This window comes from Atta colombica, unplaced genomic scaffold (genome assembly GCF_001594045.1).
Source record: "Atta colombica isolate Treedump-2 unplaced genomic scaffold, Acol1.0 scaffold224, whole genome shotgun sequence".
NCBI lineage: Eukaryota > Metazoa > Arthropoda > Insecta > Hymenoptera > Formicidae > Atta > Atta colombica.
Window position 1 is genome coordinate 702,539 of NW_017259321.1, and position 21,866 is coordinate 724,404.

Sequence of the window (21,866 nt, forward strand, 5' to 3'; positions counted from 1 at the left end):
TTTTTATATTATATCAATTTTTATGTTATGTCATATCATAGGGAAAAAAAGTGCATAGATCTTTCTGTGAAGACATTATCTTCTTTGTTAATGAAATCAGACATCAAGAGTTAATGCAATATCGGTGTGTTCAATTTTTGATGTTATAGATACCGAGAAAATCTTATTTGTCTCTAAATCGAGATACGAACCCGTTGTTCCAATTGTATTGATTTACGTGTCTTCGTTATTGATATAGTCAATAAAAAAATTCTATAAAATTGGATTTCAATGCTCGTAAGGTCGTAAATTGAAATATCGAAATAGTTTCGAGCAGAGTGGCTGACTAACGCACAACTGAACGTTTCAATTATTTTTTATTGATTCAATTATTTTTATCAATCAATCACTCGGTATCGTTCAAGAACCATACAAAATATATCTTTCTTCCTTTTTTCTTCTTTACTTCCTTCCTTCTTTCCTTCCTTCTTACCGCACTTCGTTTCTTATGAATCACGAGCGCGCGATTTAAGTTCGATTCACGTTCCACTCATTCGCGACAGACTCGTGGGAGCATTTAATGAACGTATTTATAGTCGTTAAACCATCCTTATGTATTGAAGGAAGCCTTGAGTCAATGCTTCCCGATGCGAGCCGCGTCGTCGCGCTTCTCTGCATGCGTTCATTTCGCTGTGCGATTAGCAAGGCGGATGGATTGCTCGTACATAACAAGTCGACAGTTCGACGCCGTAAATGCGTCAGCGGGGGATTCCGTGATTATTACGATTACCACCCGGCGATCTGCCCGTGATCGGAAAACTGGACAGTGATGATGATGCTCCTTAGCTTTTTACGCGCCTTAGCGTGAAACAAATATGTTTTTAAATGCTCGTTAAAGTATTCCCTAATTATTACCTAATTATCTGCTTCTTTATCTTTCTTTTACTGATGATGATAAATATGGCTTACTGCCTTTTAATTGTTGACAATTTTTAAACGAAAAAGGAAAAACCGTTGCCAAAGTATTTAAAAATATAACTGTATATTATCTAAAAATAATTTTGTTGGATTATCAGAATTAATTAGAATTAATTATATATGCAAGATATTTACACTGGATTTGCCAGAATATCAAAATCTTTGCAGCATTAATAATGCTTGAATTTTTTACATAACTATACTAGTTCAACAAAATTATTTTCAGATTTGTAATATCTAAATTTTTAAATATTTCAGCAAAAACCATTTTTGAACAATGTAGTCGAATTAAGAACGAAAATTTGAATTTTTTCCTGCTCTCTTTCTTTGCCTCTTCTTTTTCATTTCTTTCTTGCACTCTCTTGTTACAAGAAACGTATATTCTATGTATTAATAAAAACGTGAATCGTATTACTGTGTCCATTAATTACAGATTACGCCTTTTGTTTTTGGCTTTAAATGATACTATTCCGAAATAAGGTAAATACAGCTTTCACAACAAAACCCCGTCACTGTATGTACATCGCGCGCAATTTATATTATATAACATGACGCAACATACAATAGTGTGGTAAGATTAATTATCGCACGATAAGTGACACGTAACACGCTATGTCTCGAATGCCATCCATGATCGAAATTCCAGCATTATTCCTCATGATGCATTATTCGCACTAAAAAAAGGAAATTTTTTTCCTGCGCTCCTTCCTTTTTGACAAGAATTGTGAGATTTGTTCATTTCTCAGTGAGTTGATTTTTTTTTATTATTTAATTTATCATTATTTAAATATTATTGCTTATATATAACTAAAAAAATTGACACGATTCAGAAAACATTAATTTACTGCTATAAATGTTAATTCAATGATAAAATAAATTTATTGTCTAAAATAACATTGTGAATATAATGTTATTTTTCTTGTTGTTTTATATTGTTCTAATTTATAATAAGAGAAGTAATTTTTTACCGCACATACGTTATTAGATCTATGAAAAAAATATGAAATTGCGTGATGAAGATTTGTTTGAATAATAATTAATTATGCGATATATTATGACATGGTAATTGCGTGTCTGTATGTATTATTAAATTCTAATAACGTGCTATTGTCTAGTATTATGATTTGTTGTTTCTTTGAAATATACTTAATTTTATAAATTAACGATTTTCAATCTCAATGACATATATTATTTGTGATAAAAAATGTTCTTATGATGATTTTACGCTTCTTCTTTTCTGAATAATTATTTATTTTTCAGTGTCGAATTCTTTAAATCTCTTCAGACCTGATTTTATTGGAACCATGTTAAAAAAGAAATTTTTTAATTCAACTCAAGAGCACTTTAATAAATAATTTACACTAAACAATTAATTTTTTCAAAATTTTGACTATTTTTCAATATATACATTACAATGTACTTTTAATCTCTCAGACGACATCAATAAGATTAATTAATTTCAATATAATATTTTCAAATTTGGTGTACATTAATGTACACAGGGTCTGAAGAGAGTAAAAGAAAAAAAAGATTTATGATTATTTATTTTCGGCATATTTTGTTTAATTTGTACTACGAGAAATAAAATGTCAGCATTGCGAAATATTTTGCAAACACAAAAAACACATAAGACACAGTCAGCGAGAAAACCTTGTTCAATGGAATGTATCGGTAGATATTTACCTTACAATGGAGAACGATGTGCAATTTTCCTTTAGCTTCCGCGAGCGTGAAATAGTTTTTTCAAGGATTTTATTTATGATTAGCTATATATATCGACAATTGTATAACCTCTACTTAAGTAATTAATGTTTGTTATTGTGCTTCAAGAAATTCGTTTTAGCGACAAATCATATTACAGTATTACACGATCGATTTCGATACATCTGTACCTATTTAATTATGTTATAATATTCAATGCATGTAATATATATATTAATGCATTAATATGCATTAATATATATTATATATTATACAATATATTAATTATATTTATGATTTGTTTAAATATTCAACACAAATATTTTAATTGATTTTGGTAGATTTACCTGTTTTCAATGGATTTTCGTCAAAGACTCGTTCGCTTTCATTGGATATCAAATTGATTGAACTAACTGATGTAATCTATTAAACATAAACAAATATTTTTACGTATTCCTTTAATTCTAATTTATGTATTAATACATAATCTAATTTTAATATTGATCTAATTTTCAAAATGCGAGGAAATTGCAAATTATTATCACGTGATACTTTTGATTGTTATTACAAACAATTAAAGTTAATTTCAAAGGAAAAAAGCAAGGCAAAAAACAAGAGCATAAAAAGTATTTCATAATTTTTTTTTAATTACTCGTAATAACTCATTTAATTACTTACTTTTTAATAATTACTCGTAATTACTAATAAAATAGAATTGATATACTACTTGATGATAAATTAGTATCTAATTCTCGGATCTTTAATTTTCAATTTATTATTCACCTTATTCCAACATTGGAAACTGACGATTAGATTTATAAAACATCTCTGAATATTAATTGAAAATATGAGATAATTTACATGAATAATATTTAATATTTACATGAATGCAATGAAAACTTAACTATCTATGTAATTTCCTGTAAACAGCAAATAGGTCATATTTGGTGCAGTTACCTTATTTTAGGAATTTCAAGGAGCATGTAATACACTCTTAGAATTTTTCTGTCGCGCATATAAATTTAATTTTTGCATATAAATTTAAATTTTCGCCTATAAAAAAAGTTGACTTTTTTTTTAATTAAACGCTTATTTATAAATAATAGAACGTTAGAAAGCTACGCAAACTGTTTTAGATTAATTGCGGGCAACTTTCAGGCAAGATACAAATCGGATCGCGAGTCATACGGTCAATTAACATTACTGTTGTGGTAATATGCAATATACGTTTCTTATGGAATCATGCGTAAATCTAGTGAGCGAAGTAGCCGTTCGTCTGGCCGACCGGTGTGCCGGTTACTGTATACAGTAACGCAATCGGTAAAAGCTGTTGTATAATCCACGCGCGAGAGATGCAAAAAGAACGCGCACTTTTTATAGATTTGAACAAGCGTGTTGGATGTCACGGAGAAACGGAACACGCGTGACGCGATCTCTAAGTCGAGGCGGTTCCCCGATCGATCGATCCATTTTACTGGCGTCGATGATGATCGACAAATGCAATCTTCGCCGCTCGCGAATCTATTCGCGTCGATGGTGACTGAATCGCCGCGTACACGCGAATCTATCCGGCGCGGCTCGTGGCGACTGACACGCCAACCTATCTGTCTATTACGTGAAACGTGCCGCGTTGCGACACGGCTCCGACAAATTTTCTGACAGAGATCGAAACGAGTCCTGCTTTCTCCCGAATTTTTGAGCGTGCCTCCCCGCGTGCGATCTCACGCGCGGATGTATCCATTTTTCCTGTTTAGCGGAATTCGCGAACTCATGCCTCGCTGACTCGCTGGACCAGTCATTAACGTCACGTCGGTTTCATTAATAAATGAAAGTCGCGTGGCTTAGTGGTATATTATCCACCTGCCAAGGCCGAATTGCCGGAACGTCCATTCTCTCATGTTGCGCGCGTTCGCGAGTCGATGGCCGTATCAGTTATATTATACTTTACCACGCTCTTATTACGCATGGGGCTACTCGTGTCGTTGGATGTTTACCAATCTGGCGACTGTATCGTTCACGCCTTCACGGAAAAATCGTTACGCTTGAAGGCGTTAATCTTGAGATAAGCAAATTTCAATCGATATCGGTGTATTGCGGTATGCTGAGAGAAAAATATATTACATTTTAATAAATAATTGTTTGAATTATAGTACTAATAAGGTAAAAATCCCAGTAATCGGACATATATCTATGTTCGGATACTTATACACAAGATTCATTATTATTAATCTCAAATATTTTTTTTATTACAATATTATGATTTAATTATTTTAAAAAGCATTTGAAATTAATTAAAATATAAACAAATACATGTATATAAATATATATATATATATATATATGAAATTTTGTGTAAATGTCCAGATATATGTAGAAGTACATGTCACTAGGATATTTATCTTGTAACATTTATTTATGGAAAATAAATATTTGCTAAATAAAACATAATAATAGTTAAATCAAATGATTCTTATACCAAATAAATATATATTTACATTTAGTAAATAACTAGTATTGTTCAAACAAACATTTATTAAATTTAGTAATTAATTTAGTACATTTTTCTCTCAGTGTAAGAAATTTCTAAAATAAATATAAAATTTATTGAGTAGTTGAAATGCTCGAATCGCAATTCCACGAAATTCGTAGAAATTATCCCGCGATTTCTCTGCTGCGATGTCTCGTGCATCGGGATATAACAGAATCGATTTTAGGATTTATTCGGTGAGGTTTTCGAAAGACTCTTGATAACAGGCTTCGATCATTTTCGTTCGCGGCAGTACATCAACGATGTTGAGGAAGGACTTTAATATGGCGCTTATATAAAGGATTCTCTCCTTGCCCTCCCTCCGTCTCTTTCTCTCTCTTTCTCTTTCTTTCCACGCGCAGCCATTAATGCGTTACAACGACTCTCGGCAAGTTACAACTTCATGCAGCTATGCACTTTCCCTGCTCGCTGCAATTCTGTTGCTAGCGCGGCTGCTTCTCGTTGATCGCTGATCGTTCCCGGCGCTATTGATCGCAGATTTATGGACGAAAAAGAAGTGATTGTCCTTACTAATTTAGATTCAATTTGCCTTCCTTGGACATTCTCTAGGTTGCTGTGTAAAAATATAAGGAAATAAAATTTTCGAAGGTCGACTTGTGAGATTCAGGATCTGCTTTCTCGTCTTGATTATATCATCGACTTTTCGTGATCCGCTCGTTATCTGTGTTGGTGAGATAATCCGATGCAATATCCGCAGGATGTGTTCTCAAATGCGAGTATTCTCTCTTTCTTGAAGGGAAAGAGAAATTATTATTTATTTTTAATTTATTTGAGGTGGACTTTGTAAAAATTATGAAATATCCAGGATTCTTCTCTCTCTTTCTCTCTCTCTCTCTCTCTCTCTCTCTCTCTCTCTCTCTCTCTCTCTCTTTCTCTCGAGTTCAATAGACAAATTCGCGGCCGCTCTGTATAACGTAACCGATATAACATAATGATCCGTTTTAAATTGTAAATAAGCCGTAGTGATCGTTTCACTGATCTCTTCATGGTATCGTGACAATCGTTTCATCGAGTAGCGAGAGTACAAGCGAACTTAACGAATGAATTATATAACGGAAGATTAAAATGCCGGTTAATCTATTCCGCATCGACGGAATTATTCAGCTAATATTATCGAGTTATTCCTTACAGTTATGATGTTCTCAACAACAGCGAGTGTTATGATACGCTATGTAAATACAAATTGGATACGCAATCTGCATGATTTTTTTTTTACCGTTATGTATGTTTTTGTATAACGGTACGCGTGACGAATGTTATTGGTATCCATCTTGATACTAAAATAATTTACGACTTTGATCATCTAGGCTAATTGCTTTAAAAGACTTTGTCTTTTCTACATACCTTCTATGTAATTTTTACAACGAGATGTTATTAGAGAAAATTGGAGCATTCTTGAAAGGTTAATTCGCGGGAGCAATTATACTCGCGTCCCCGTGAGATCATATTCCACTAAAGAGGTATTTGAATTTAAATCAGATTCTGCAAATTACAATTTATTCCAAAACTTACTTCATTTAAGTTAGCAACTTAACGGTATTTTATGTGTATCTATATGTATTTAATTTGATGGACAATATCATTATACTGAGAAAAAATTGTTCATTTAACTCAATTAATTATTTACTTGTCTAAACTAATTTAATTGTCTTTATTTTTTTCGTTGGAGAATATATATGTTAAGCTCAAATATAATATAAAAATAATAAATATAAATGTGTAGGCTAGAAGAGTCAACGCTGATTGTAAACTTGCGTGATAATTTTAATAATAAATTAATACAAAAATTAGAACGTTTCAATTCAACTTTGAGTCATCTTCTATATTTTTTAAACTTAACACTAATTTGAAATGTCGCAAATCTCTAAATTTCCTGAATGTGGTCGTCATGGAGCAAACATGGTGAGACAACGAGCCATATTTCAATATTAGTTGACGTTGTCTAATAACAGTTAAACCTGAGTGGTTAAATCTTATAAGAACTCAAGCTGAAATTAAAGAAATTATTGGAAAAAAATGTATGTGCTAAATGTAGAAACCTAGCTCACCTTATAAAATAGAATAGCTACAACCATTAACAACGTTAATAAATTATTGTAAATTAAGGATAAAGTCAATTTTTTTTCTCGTCATACATTAAAATTTAATATATTTGACTTAATATATACATTTTTCATTGAAAGAAATAAAAACGTACTGAATTAATTTAGTTAAATAAATAAATAATTTTTCTCAGTTCGTAGCGAACAGTCAGCTTCGGGGCGATATATTCTCTTATACCAGAGTTGCCATCAACCAAGTTTCATATGTAAAAAAATTTACCAAATCCGAAATATACAAGCCATCGAATCCAAAGTGTAAAACGGTACACAGGAGCCATTTATGTAATCATTAATCTTCGGCATCTCGGAGTGTGGCAATTCGGAGCTTATTCCGAGGGCAACGACAACTTTTTACATTGATAATTATCGTCAATTCAGTGGTGATGCTTCATAATATGTTTCTTCTAGGATCAAAGATGCGTAGTTGCAGCCTTGTTGTGCAACTTTAGAAGAAATGGTAAAGGCCGTATCTCCCACGGATCATTAGAACGTTATTTATTTTGCTGCCACGAACATTGGTTCATAATGGCAAGTTATCTTGACAAAATGTAGCCGCAGGTTATTTATGGATTTATCACTCATTCTCATGTCATTCACGTTTTTCTTCGACCGTTGCGTTGCTAAATTCCATAATTAACGATATTATCCTTAGTCAGCCCGTAGTATTTCTGCGAAATTCGCGAAACACGTTGATTCTTCGCGAAATCATATCGTCTCGGCCTTGCTCTGGTCTCGTGCGAGCCACACGCTATCGCAGCAACTTCGTTACACGTTGCGTTAATGCGTTGTGCATGCTCGTGATGCGCGACCGAGGACAATCGTTGCAGCTGGTTAATTTCTGACAGAGTGATATTAAAGTGGCGCGCGTGTAATAGAAAAGGCCCTCCTAGTATAAAAGTAGAAGTAACACCTCTGGATTTCGTGGAATGCATTAATTTCACAATTTTTTGCATCATAATTTTCACTTGAACTCGTTGACAGGGTGTGAAGGAAAAAAGATGAAAAGCAATTAAGTTAAGCCTTGTATTGTACTGTGCGTAGTCGGGAATATTTGCCCGCAAATATGATCTAAAAAGACAAATGTTTATCAAGTGCATAAATCAAAAGGGTACAACGTTCACGTCCAGCATCGCGTTCCCGCGGGTATGATTCTACAATGAGCGAGTTCAAGACAGCAAAACGGCTAGGTATGTTTACCGAGCGATTGAATATGGATATTGATTGATCTATAAGTAATAACCAATTATGCTCATTTGCTTGGCGAGTAGGCCGTTTTGTCAACTTGAACGCGCCCAATAACTGTGTCTTCGAATCTATTTTTGACGTCACCTAGACTATGGTTGGTCTGCAGCTCCGATTGTCGTAATACTCTCGAAACTCTTAGAATATTCCTTACCAAGATATTAAAAAAATGATAGATTAGAATGGATAAGCAATCTGTGCTTTATCCAGCTATTATTTATGCACACGATATGTATATTGATATTATTATTAGAGAGAATATCAGACAGAATATACTTATGAGCGATTAAATTTAGAATTATATACATGTAATAATTTTCTGTCTTTCTTTAATCTCCTTGAGATTTCTGCATTAAGATACTAACAGGTTCAATTTAACATATTTTATTCTTTTTGATAACTTTTTTAAGTTGCATAAAAATATTAGACGAGCGATTTGTGTTTTATCTGGCTATTATGCATGTATGTAACATTTACTTATAGTTTTATTCATAATGCATTATTTATCAAACAGGATCTGATATTATAAGTGATTAAATGTAGAACTTAAATAAATGTAATAATTTTCCATGCTTTTTTTGATCTCCTTGGAATTCTTAGATTAAGATACTAATGCTTAATAAATTCATTTTTTTCACAAACCATTTTTTAATTTGCGCGAGGTCCAGAGTGATAAATTCGTAAAAATTCCACTGAATAGAAATAGAAATAATTGATTAGTAGCTAGCATAAGTAATCGTAAAAAACTTTTCATGCATAATGAACTAATGAAGTCGTTCGAGATCGTTGTGTATTATTATGTTATTATATGTCACTTGTATATTGCCATTCTATTAGTTACATTAAATAGCTGTTCAAAACAATACTAATTATTATTATTAACCGAAGATGTATAAAAAAAAAATTGATTTATTACAAATTAATGACATCTCGAGTGAATTATCTTTTGAGATTTATTTATACAATTGCAAATATTATGTGCGAAGCATATAATATTTGCAATTGTATAATCTGTTATTAAGATGCATAAAAAATTCCTTGTTTTTCATTATGCATTAAAGATACAAATATAATATTAAAGATACGTATTACACGTACATTTCATATATTACACTTTATATTGATGTATAAGTTATTTAACTAAGTTAGTTATAACACTACAGAAGCTTTATATATTAATTCAATGCAATATTTAATGCGTATCTAAAAATATTTTTGTAGTCATAAAATTGCGATTTTTTTTAGCGATAGATTTTTTTATCTTATATAAAATGAACTGAATATTTTGCATATAATTAATAATACATAATTTGTTTTTCCATTTGCTTAAAAAAAAATGCATGAGAACAATTTTGTACTTTCTACTCATTTTCTCAAGTAGAATTATCGTTCTCTCGATACTGCTAGATATTGCTAGATACGGGACATCCTATACCTCACACGATACTCTTATATAAACGTGGCGAATTGCGCATAAAAATCATAAACGGAAAACAACACGATACGACACGGCACTGCTCTGCTGTCGAAGTGAATCTTCGGTCCGATCGGCGCTAAGAAAGTCACTGTCCAAGGTTTATGCAATTAACGAGCTCCGCGAAGGTACGCGTGACCCCGAGTGCCTGATTACGTCGGAAAGAAAGAAAGCTCAACCTTGAGTCCTTGAGACTTTAGTTGCAATAATTAAAGTTGCAATTTAAGCAATTGAAGAGTCGTGCTGCTCACTCATGTTCGTTTCCATTAATTAATTAATGCCTGTTTCAATGTAGATTAACTTTAAATCTCGATTCAATTTACTCTTCATCTTTTTCTTATTCTTATTCTTAGAATTAGAAAAAGATGAAGAATAAGTGAAACCACTCTGAGAAAAATGTTCTAATTGTACGAACGAAAAGTACAAAACATTCTGATCATATAAATAAGAATTCTATAATATTGTAATTGATTTCGGATTATTCCAGTACTTTTCTGATTGAATTCTATCAGAATTCCAATTAATACAAAACTTTTCCAGTCCGAGATTTACTTGATGGAAACGCATATTAATTTGAATTGATGAATAATATTTGATCTCGTATCTCTTATTCATCACTTGTAATCATTAATCTTTAATGTTTGCATAATTTCTGATAGTTGAAAGAGAAGTGACTTATCATCGCGATCGATGATATACTCTGCTTCTTTTGCGTCAGGTACTTTGACTTATCACTTCGACTTATCATTTCTTTATTAATTAGTTTATACAAACGATTGCAGTCTCTTTGCACAGTCTCTTTTACGAAACGACTCTTTTGGCGTTTATCAAAAATTTGGTTTCTCTCGAGCGTGATCAAGTGGACAATTATAATAATCATACAACGGTTAATTGAGGCAACAGCTTCGCGACACGCGCTCTTTCAACGATTTCACATTTGTGTTTGTACTTTTGTTACGTGCCGTGATAATTTTGACGGTGAGACACGTTGATCAGCGAGAAAGAAGCAATGCCTAGCCGAAATGCCAGTCATCTGTGGATACGTGTCATCTCGATGATTTCTAGTAATAACAAGAGATCACATACACTCGGCAAAATTCATTTTCCTCTTATCTTCAACTTTGATATAAGAAAATCACAGAAGATTATACACATGCACGGTACTTTTTTATAGCTCTTTAATGTCGAGAATGATTATCAATTGCAATCAATGTTGTCGATAGAATTAAATATGATTTAAATTATTATTATCTCTTTTTTACCTTGATTACTTGAATTATTAATTTCATTTTGTTCTCACAATTTTTTTAACTATTAGATTAGTGTGAAAAGTTTTTTGCCAAATAAAGTTGAAAATTTCAGCAGAATTAAGATCGAATTAGGTTGTTTAGATTTCAATATATTAATTTTTTTATATAGAAAAAAAATTTTTAATTCTTTTTTATGTTTTTATGTAAATTTATTTCATCCTTCGCCGATAAAATGCTGATTTTGAAAGTACAGTCAATGAAAATTGTCGAAACGATCTTTTGATTGTGAAAATAAATTTAAATCTAAAAAAATAAATAAATATAATTTGATTTTTACATAATAAAATTATTAAAGCTTTCACAAGTATAATGCAAGAATTTTTTATACAGTTCAAAATAATATAAAAATTCGCTGTGAAGCTCAAAAACTCAGGATGTTAATGGAAGATGCAAAATTCTTACATAACCGACGAGAATTAACATGTCAAAAATTCGTAGAAAAAAAATCATTATTACAGCTAAATAGTTTTAACAGTAAATTAATTTCCACTGAAAAATCTTTTTTATATAACAATCGAAACGTTCGTTATTCGTGCGCCGAAATTCGGAATTCGCCATAGTTTTTCAATTTTCAATCGTTCTGCGACTTCGTTGAAAAACGCGGTGTTCCTCTTTCATTCCAATCTCCAGCGTCCGCAATCAGGGAGAAAGTACGTGATGTTTACACCCTGTCTAAACGAGGAATACATTGTTGTCGAAGACGTAACCGCGAGATAATGACGTCGCGATAAAATTCGCGTCACCATGTTCGACGGCTGCGTTAATCGTTCTCTATCTCGTCTCCGCCTACTTTTCCGGAAATAGATTACGACGTGCTATCGCACAGCTCGCCACCGCGCCTTTTATTCTTTTACCTTTCTTCTCTCTCTCTCTCTCTCTCTCTCTCTCTCTCTCTCTCTGTTTTCCTTTTTTTCTTTTTTCTTTGTCTTACTACGATCTCTTCATCCCGACCACGGTTATGCAATCTCGTCGCGTAATAGAGAATTCGACGTGCATTTGCATTTTCCGTGGATTCCCTGCAAGTAACAACGATTTGACACCTGCCAGCGTTCAAGTATTGACTAATCTTTCTCTCTTTTTTTCTCTTTCTAGTGTTAATTACATGAAATTATTTGTAAGGACGATAATTTGCGCGTTAAAACGAAAAATGTTGCGGTCTCATGTTATCCGGTCTCCGTGATTACGACTCGCTTTCAGCTTCATGCATGTCGATTATCGGCGCTTAAATTGATACGTGAAAATAATATTAATGACATAGAATTTATAATAACTGGCAATTATTATTACATTATATTGTACATAATATCATTGTATATCATTTTATTACTATCGTGTTTTAAGTATTTCCAAATTTAGGAAATAAGGAATTTAAGAGAATTAATACAAATATACGTATTTGTAATAAAAAGTATGTATTGATTTATATTTTTCCTAAAGTATTCTATAGTATATAAAATAAATAAATAATATATTTTTTATCATACATAAATATATATAAAATGAATATTACTTTTTAATGAGTACTTCAAAAGAGATTGGACTATTTTTCAATAGTTCATAAAATGACGAAGCAGATCGTGTTCTTCAGCATAAAATATAAGTCTCTCGCTAGATGCTAATTAAATCTCGTAGTTTGTATATGTCGATTTTGCTGAGCTAACTACGTTCATCATTATATCGAAGTCGTAATCTACGACAATCGTTGATCTAGCACTTTTCTCCAGTGTGCTGGACAGTGACAGCACGCGACCGCAATTTCTCGGAGTGTCAACGACGACAGCATGCCGGGTCCGATAGGCGGCCTTTCTCCGTTCCCGCTCTTTTCTCTCTTTCTCTCTCCCGATCTCTCTCTCTCTCTCTCTCTCTCTCTCTCTCTCTCCTTCTCCCGCCGTGTCTTTGTCATCTTTTTCCGTTTCGTTACTCAAGCGCGCGAGTTACTATTACTTAAGACCAGCTGGTTGCGTCGCATATAATAGTTACACTTACACTTTCGGCTTCAAGCAGTGCTGGATGCAGAAAACTTCAGCAAAGAAAATACAACGGAGAGTATTATTTTTATCTGGCTATTGTATCATTGTACTATTGTACTATTGTCTGCATCTACCCCATAATTTATAATACACGTGTAAAATCAAATATACGTGTGTAAATATATATTTTGTAAATAACAGCAATGAGAAATTAATTAAATTAGTAGTTATTCTCTGGCGGCAGTGACTCGAGCTGACGAACGATATTTGATGTATGCTCAATTTATACGACTACGTTTAGCGTTCTAATGCAGGAATTTTATTCAATTCAAAAAGTATGCGTTAAAAATATAACAAATAATAAAATTTTTTAAGTATTTTAATTAATGTTTAAGTTATTTTATCTTTCTTGATTACGAAAAAAGTATGCGTGTTTTCCTGACAGAATATAGGATTTAATTTTTATAATTTTTGATGTATTTTTAAACTTAATTATTGATTTTATATTGGGGCATACAAAGATTGCTAGAATTTGAAAATTTCTAAGTAAATACGAATTTTTTTATATCTTTACGCATATGTTTTCATAAATAAGAAATTTTTATTGAGAAATCGGCTATAAAAATCATCGGCTCAAAAATCTATGCTGTTTTTCGTGTTGAATGATCAATATTTAAAAAAAGAACATTATATTATTTATCCATACATATCACTGCATGAATAGAAAAGTAATATAACTCAAAATTAGCAACTTTTCAGAAAAATATTTAAAACATTTTTTCTGAATTGGAATAATGTTTAAATTATAATATAGTAAATATATATAATTTCTCTTTTTTTCTATGTTCTTTTAATTATAATGTATTCTTTAAAACTATGAATCATAAGTTTTTAAAATTCAAATACAGCAACCTTAGAATTGTGTAAATTTCATCCCTTATTATTTTTATGAATTACGATGCTTCCGTATAAGCATTGTGTTGTTCTTACACAATAATAGTCTTTAAAATCAGTTATTTTGCATTATTTAAAAAATTAGCATTTAAAATAATATAAGGAAATAGATTCTAAAGACTAATATATTATGGAAAAACAATCTTACTCACTTTTTTTTATCAATGTAATATAGTTTCATGATTTCGTTCTTCTCTTATACATTGAAAAAAAAAACTAAATTTTAATGAACATTTGTTTGAATAATACTAACTTATAATTACTTATTGTGAATAGTTATTTACTAAATAAAAAAGTGATATCGAATTAATGGTGCTTGTACCAAATAAATATATTTTTATATTTAATAAATATTATGTAAATAGCTAGTACTATTCAAATGAATATAATATTTATTAGTACATTTTTTTCACATTTTTTTTTTCAGTGTAACAATGTTAACATCTATAAACTTAGGACGAGAAAGAAAGAGAGAGAGAGAGAGAGAGAGAGAGAGAGAGAGAGAGAGAGAGAGAGAGAGACAGAGAGAGAGATAAAGAGAGAGAGAAAATAGTCATTATTCACAATAAATTCTTTGTAAATTTTACAGATTAGCGATTGTGATATTTGTTATTAGTATTGTTGATATTTCTCGATTTGTGAATAAAATTTTTAATAAAGGATCGTTTATTTTTACTCGAACGTACTAATCCAGTCGATCAATAAAAAGTAACATATCATTATGTCATAATTTTGCATTCAACAATATATTTGAATACAGCATAACATATGTTTTTACACATGATGTTATATAATACACAGTTACAAGTTACACAGTTGAGTGCGAAATTATAACGTAAATATCAATTTTTAGTCGACTGGATTGATACTTTCGAGAAAATAAATGGTCCTTTACTTATTAAAATTTTATTCATAAATCGAGAAAGTAGAATAACAAGATTAGGAGCTGGATCCTCTGAATCCGTCACTGGTTTTCATGTGTAAGCTATGTTCGTTAACTTTTCTACATGGTGCCGTTTAACGCGGCCGAGTTTACGAGTACATATCAACGACGACGATTCGAGCTTGAAGTTACTTTCACGACCGGCGTTTGCAAGATTGGACGCGTTCCAGTAGCTAATGCCGTCGACAACGACGACGACATCGTCATCTTCGTCGTCGTTGTTGTTTCACGTCCCAATTTAACCCTTCGCGACATGCGGCCGTATTACGCGAACGTATTATACCGTACCGTGATTATCGTAAAAATCATTATGCAACCAGCAGATAGCGTCCCCGCCGTTTATTTGCGCAAGTAGATAAAGTCGAGGCGACCTCGTCGTGCCGCACCGTCATACTATTCCTGCGAAGAATACAGTCGTTGTACTCTCTTGCCAACTTCTATAATACGCGAAGAGAAAAGCGAGTTTCTGCTAGTCATCCGATGCAGATATCGGCCGTCAAATTGTTTAACGATTTATGAAGGACAACTCTTCATTAGATTGGACAATAAATCCGTAGAAGATTGTCATTAGTCTTGAATTATCGTTATTCTGTGATTCTATCTTGGATCATAAATAGTCGTGGACAGGTGTGTCTTCGATTAAATAAAGACGCTGACCTATCCTGTTTAGATCACATGTACATGTGTACACTGTTTAGATCACATGTACATGTGTACTATTACATTGTAATGTAATAATAATGTACACTGTTAAATTCGTGTAATGTCGAATTATCCAATTTGAGTTATTTTTAATCATTCCTAAATAGGTCGCTACCTATTTTTATCTAATATATAACTTATGCAAATATTTAATTCGATTAATGTTTTAAGTCCTCTTTAGTATTCATTTCAACATAGTCAAGTGTAATGTCGCAAACCAAATTACAAGATTAAAATTAACGAATTTGATTTAAACAATTCAATAAGAGTTAACCATTCAACTCAAGAAAGTGTATTAAATTTGACTCAAATTTAGTTTATTTTAAATGTCCTATCCTAAATGCTACGTTAATGTGAACGATGTTTGCTTTGAAATTAATTATAGAAATGGATTGATTTACATTTTAACACATATGAGGATTAAAAATAACAAAATCTAACAAAATAAATTAGAAATGCCAATAAGAGCCAGCGGGGGTGTTGATGTGCAACTTCAATTTTATTGCAACTAGCGATTCACATCTACAATTTCACAAACGTTTTGACTAACGTTTTAGATTCTCATCAATGCTTTAACATGATCAGATGTGATCAGATGTCGCAAACCAAATTACGTATTACAAAATTCAAAGCGAAATGGTACGTGTCCAATCTCATGTCTGTGAAATATTACAAACCGTGGTCAATTGATCGAAAGACCATTAAGAATAATAGCCGAACCATTAAGAATAATAGTTCGAAAAACAAGATAGACGAAAAGTCAGAATTAATGACCATCGATTGGAGGTTTAAACAAAAAATAACAAAATGTTATTCAAGTCAAAAATTGAATTACTATTGCTCCGTTGATATTTAACAGTGTACATCAAATTTGTGAAGTCATTATCTGTTAAAATTATTTAGTTCTATCGACGTCATATGAGATCAGATCAGTACATAATGATGATGGAAAAATAATCAACATTTTAAAAAATTAATTTTTTTAGTATGAATTACTTATTAAAGTGCCCTTGAATTGAATTAAAAAAGGATTTTTCTTAACATGGTTTCATTAAAATTAAGTTTGAAGGGGAGAGTATTGGCTGTTTGGAAAAATAGTAGCAGAGAGACGATGCGGTTTCCCGAGCTAATGACGATCTCCTACTTATACATCTCGTTATAAACAAGGAAAATGAATGAACTCGTGAGTTCATTCGCGCGGAGAAGTTCTCCCGCTCTCGCACTTCGAATTTTTTGACTCGGTCCCAAGAGGTCTGTTTTTTTATTGCTCTGAACCGGTGCAATAAGTTAAAGTGTAACAAACATATATTTGTTTTACTTCAACTTATTGCACTGTGTATATTAGTTCAGAAAGTACAGCAATAAAAAATAGACCTAAGATGAGGATGTAATCGCGTCCCCCGAAATGGTCCAGCGGACGTATGATTACGCGAGCATTACGCGAACGATCGAGCGAAATCGGAAGAGATTGCATCAACATCAGCGTCATAACGAAAAGAAAACTTCAAGTATTACACTCGAGACTCGTTTAAAGCAAAGACAAGCGTGTGGCGCAAAAAAGAAATAGGTATAGTAGACGTCCGTGAAATACTCGAGGCAGGTAAGATTCCTATTGCTCTCAAGTGGAAATGGTTTGTAAAATGATTGCGCGAAGTTACCAATGTTAGAAGGATGTTAATAGATAGATGAGAAGAATCACGTTCGCCCCATCTCTCTCTCTCTCTCTCTCTCTCTCTCTCTCTCGTTGTCACCCTCCCTCTGCCTTTCTTTTCCTTCTTCACGATTAGATTAAATGACGATTTCAGGCAGTCACTAGACGAACAGCACACGCTTGCGCAGGTGCGAGCGATTCCTTGCGTAACGCATATGGCAGACACGCACACCATCCCGTCCTCCGTAGTTCGTTTTCTGTGCCGCGCGCGGTTCCGTTATAATGTATACAGTTTTCGCAATGTAATCCCGAAGTATTTCGCTTGCTCGGCGCGTTTTCGGCTTTTCGTTTTGCAAGCGACCAAAACATCTAGCGCGATCGCTCGCGGGAGGACTGTGATCGCGACCTCTATTCCGTTCGGTCCGTATAGTCTCTGATCTCGCGTTGCGGCAATTCCTTTCGGGAAATCTCGCGTGCACGATGACACGGATTTCGTATGCGATTCCGCACGTGATTTCACATGATCGATCAACCAGCTGCATCCCTCGTATCATGCAGCATCTCAAGTAGAACACAGAAATTCATAATAATATCATAAGGATATCCCAAGAACAACAAGTCATAATAACGTGTCAAAATGATATTAAAATGAATCGAAAATGATTGAAAAACGACTTAATGATCATTTTGGAGTCATTTTAACATCATTTTGATATCGTGATTTGTTGTTTTACTTGAGATCATATGACTTCATTTGTCACTTATAAGTTCATTTTAAGTATCAAATGACGTCATGATGTCAACTTATGATATCATTATGGCTTAAGGATGATTGTGTTGTTCTATTTGAAACACTTCGAGAGATGTTTGTAGATTCCAAACAGAACAACGAGCCACTATAACATTAACATGATGTTAAAACTCCAAAATGAGCATTAAAAGTCACTTTTTTTCAATCATTTACGATTTATTTACGAGTCATTTTGATTGATATTACTGATTTATTATGATTCTGTTTGGGACCCAAGCAGAACAATAAGTCACGATAACGTCAAAATGACATTAAAATGAATCAGAAATTATTTCAAAATGACTTTTAATGCTTATTTTGGAGTTATTTTGACATCATTTTGATATCATAATGACTTGTTCTGCTTGGAAAATTATGTAACTTTTTCTAGGGAAACATGAAAAGTGAAAATTTTTTTTGTATATATATATATATATATAATTTCACTTTTCATGTTTCCGCTCTAGGAAAACTGTTGTATGCTTCTCAAGCAGAATCAAGTTACAGTAATAAATGTTTAAACGTCAAAATGACATTAAAATGGATCGTAAATGATTGGAAAGCGATTTTTAGTGATCATTTTAAAGTCATTTTAACATCTTTTTGTTCTATTCTAATAAAAGTTACATGGTCGAGAACGTTATACTCTGAGAACGTTTTTAAGATAGGATTTAAAGACTTGACTTTTGGACGTCTTAGAACATCTCTTTAATGTTTGTGAATGGGATTAATCGAAATAAACGATTATTCGCGATACGAATGTACGACGCTCGAGCAGATTTGAACGCAAATGTATTTGGAATCGCTTATCTAATCATAACTGAAGCGGATACAGTTAATAATTGAGAAAATTCCAAGAATTGTTTTATAAGATATCGATATTTTCCATGTTTTTTCAATGATAGATGAGACGCTATCTGTACGTATCACGAATAGATTGTGTGTAAAATTCTATCGCGAATGTTTCACAGCGAATTTTGATGGATTATCGTACACCTTAATGGCAACCGATTAATTCGATTACAACTGTTTGATAGCCTAATTAACTTTTACCCTACAAGGGTACAATTTGGTGCCTCATCCATACACTAGAATCTGTCTGTTTTTTTTTCAGCTATTCAGAACTGAATTTAAAAAATCTCTAAAAATTCACCAACATACTTTCAACTTTCTAGAATAAATATTGGAACTTTATTTTGGAAAATAATAAAATATAAAATATAGTATAATTTATAATTACCGAAAGAAACTTGCACGAACAAGAATCGCTTGTAGAGTAAGAGTTAATTTTGCTCTCCCTAAAGCGTAGAAATCGATCGATATGAGCACTTTCTTTACAAAATCTATATCTTCTATGATCTTCATACATTCTCAATCTTTAATAATTTATAAAGAGACTTTAATAATTTATAATAAGAGAAACTAAAATCCCATTAAGAATTTAATGCGAATATTATTTAGAGTTATTAAGAGTTTAATGCGATTCATTGAGATGTAACTCGTTTTAACAATCCTGTCATACCGTTATACCGTCTGAATAATTTCATGCGAAAATTCAAGGTGTGTATTGTGAAATAGTCCGATTTATTTTATGCTATTGCTTATTTCGAGCTAACGGAATTATTTAAACACAAAGAAAGATTTCAGCTCCAGTAAATAATTATCCGAAATTCATAAGTGTTTAGCAAAGTGAAAAGAAATTCTATCCGTTAATTATTTCTGATGTGAGAATATATTGTACAAAACATTACATATCAAGCATTGCGTCAATGTTTTCCTGAATAAATAATTTTTTCTAATTTTGTATCGCTTAAAAAAAATTAAACAGTTTGTTATCTTTTTTTGTTTTTATAAACAAGTTAATGTGTAGTAAGTGGAGCGATCAATAACCTCGAGCAAGCGAAGTACATGTAATCATTCATCATTAACTTTTGATTATTAATGATGAAGTCACAAATTTCCGTTTGTAGATGATTTTCAAGTAAACATCATTTTCTCTATCATTTTTTTGCCTCATTCAATTTTTGACTTGAATCGATAAGGCAAAATTGGGGAAAGAGCGAGTAGATTTACGCATTCGCAAGAGTCTTATTTGTCCTCGTCGAAGTTACGAGTGAAATTCAATTTGCCCATGTGTACGGCGTACGTTGTACATACCAGAATGGTTCAAGGCCGCGTCGTCGATTCATGGTCGGCTCGGCGAATTGCGCGACGGCATTGCCAGGCATTGCCCGATCGTGTAGTGCGACTGCTTTCGAATGAAAAATTCTGCAATGGCTATAAACACGTAAGCCGGTATAACAGACACGAGACATCGGAGGATTCGAACTGGTGATTTGAGACTCGAGAACGCTATCTCGGGAAGATCCGGCCAGATCCTAATCTATATAGTTCCAAAGTTAAAGAATGTCGATACTAGATTGTCAATTTGAAAATCGTGTATTTTTTTTTTATCTGAGATTATAGATATCAGATTCACGGTTAGACAGTTTCATTCATACAATTTTAAAACGTTTTTTTTTTCTCGCGAGTAACCTAGTCGAACGATCAAGATTTATGTCTGCTTGTTAAATTTTTTAATATAAAAACAATTAAGAATATTTTGGCTGTATAATATTAGTTAAAAATATTAATTAATCAATAAATTAACTAATATCAGCTAAACAAATTTTTGTTATAATTTATTACTCGAATAACTTCAAAAACAAAACAACAGATAATTTGGTTTTATACAGTGAAATGACGGCGATATTTTACTGCAGTTTTAGATAAATAACTTTTAATATTTTTAAGTGAAGAGAAATTTTCAAGAACATGGCGATTTTAGATTCTTGTCGGTTTTCGCAGATACAAGTATACAGCTTTAGATTAGATTAGATTAGATTAAATCAATATATTTTTAATTATATGTATTTCATGCAATCGAAAACGATAGTATCTTGTTTTTTTCATTTCCTGTTCTGATAGGTTTTACATTTGTATGTAATGTATAAAATATTGTAATTGTATGAAATACATATAACTAAAATTTGAATAGTAAACGATAATACGAGATGTTATAATGTTTTATGCAATTTCTGATTTTTAATACCTGAATGTGATTTTTACCTGAACGTATTTTATTCCAAGTAAAGTAAAAGAAAAAAATTTTTAATTATTTATAATACGCAAATTTATAATATATGTAATATTCTTTTAATATCCTTTTATCCATCCATTTAAATACCACTAAAATACAAAAATACTTTAAGAGAATAAGATTTGCAATCTAAATGAAATTAGATGAAATTAACTATAAAAAATGTAAATTATTTATAATAAATATTTATAATTTTTTCTTTTATTTTACGAAGTGAATAAAATGAATACATAAAAATTATTATTCGGATATTGTAAAACAGAAACAGGAACTTTAAATCAATATAAACCAATATAACTTTAATCAATATAACTTTTCATCATTAAATATTACCAATAAATTTTATTATTTGCATCACATATGTATGTATTTAAATAATAAAA

At 31.8% G+C, this 21,866-nt stretch overlaps 1 protein-coding gene across 6 annotated transcripts in view; it reads left to right on the plus strand.

Moving 5' to 3' along the window:
* Positions 1–21,866, plus strand: part of LOC108688038 (elongation of very long chain fatty acids protein AAEL008004) — a 60,625-nt gene that overhangs the window by 24,909 nt on the left and 13,850 nt on the right. The gene's annotated exons all lie outside the window — the stretch shown is intronic.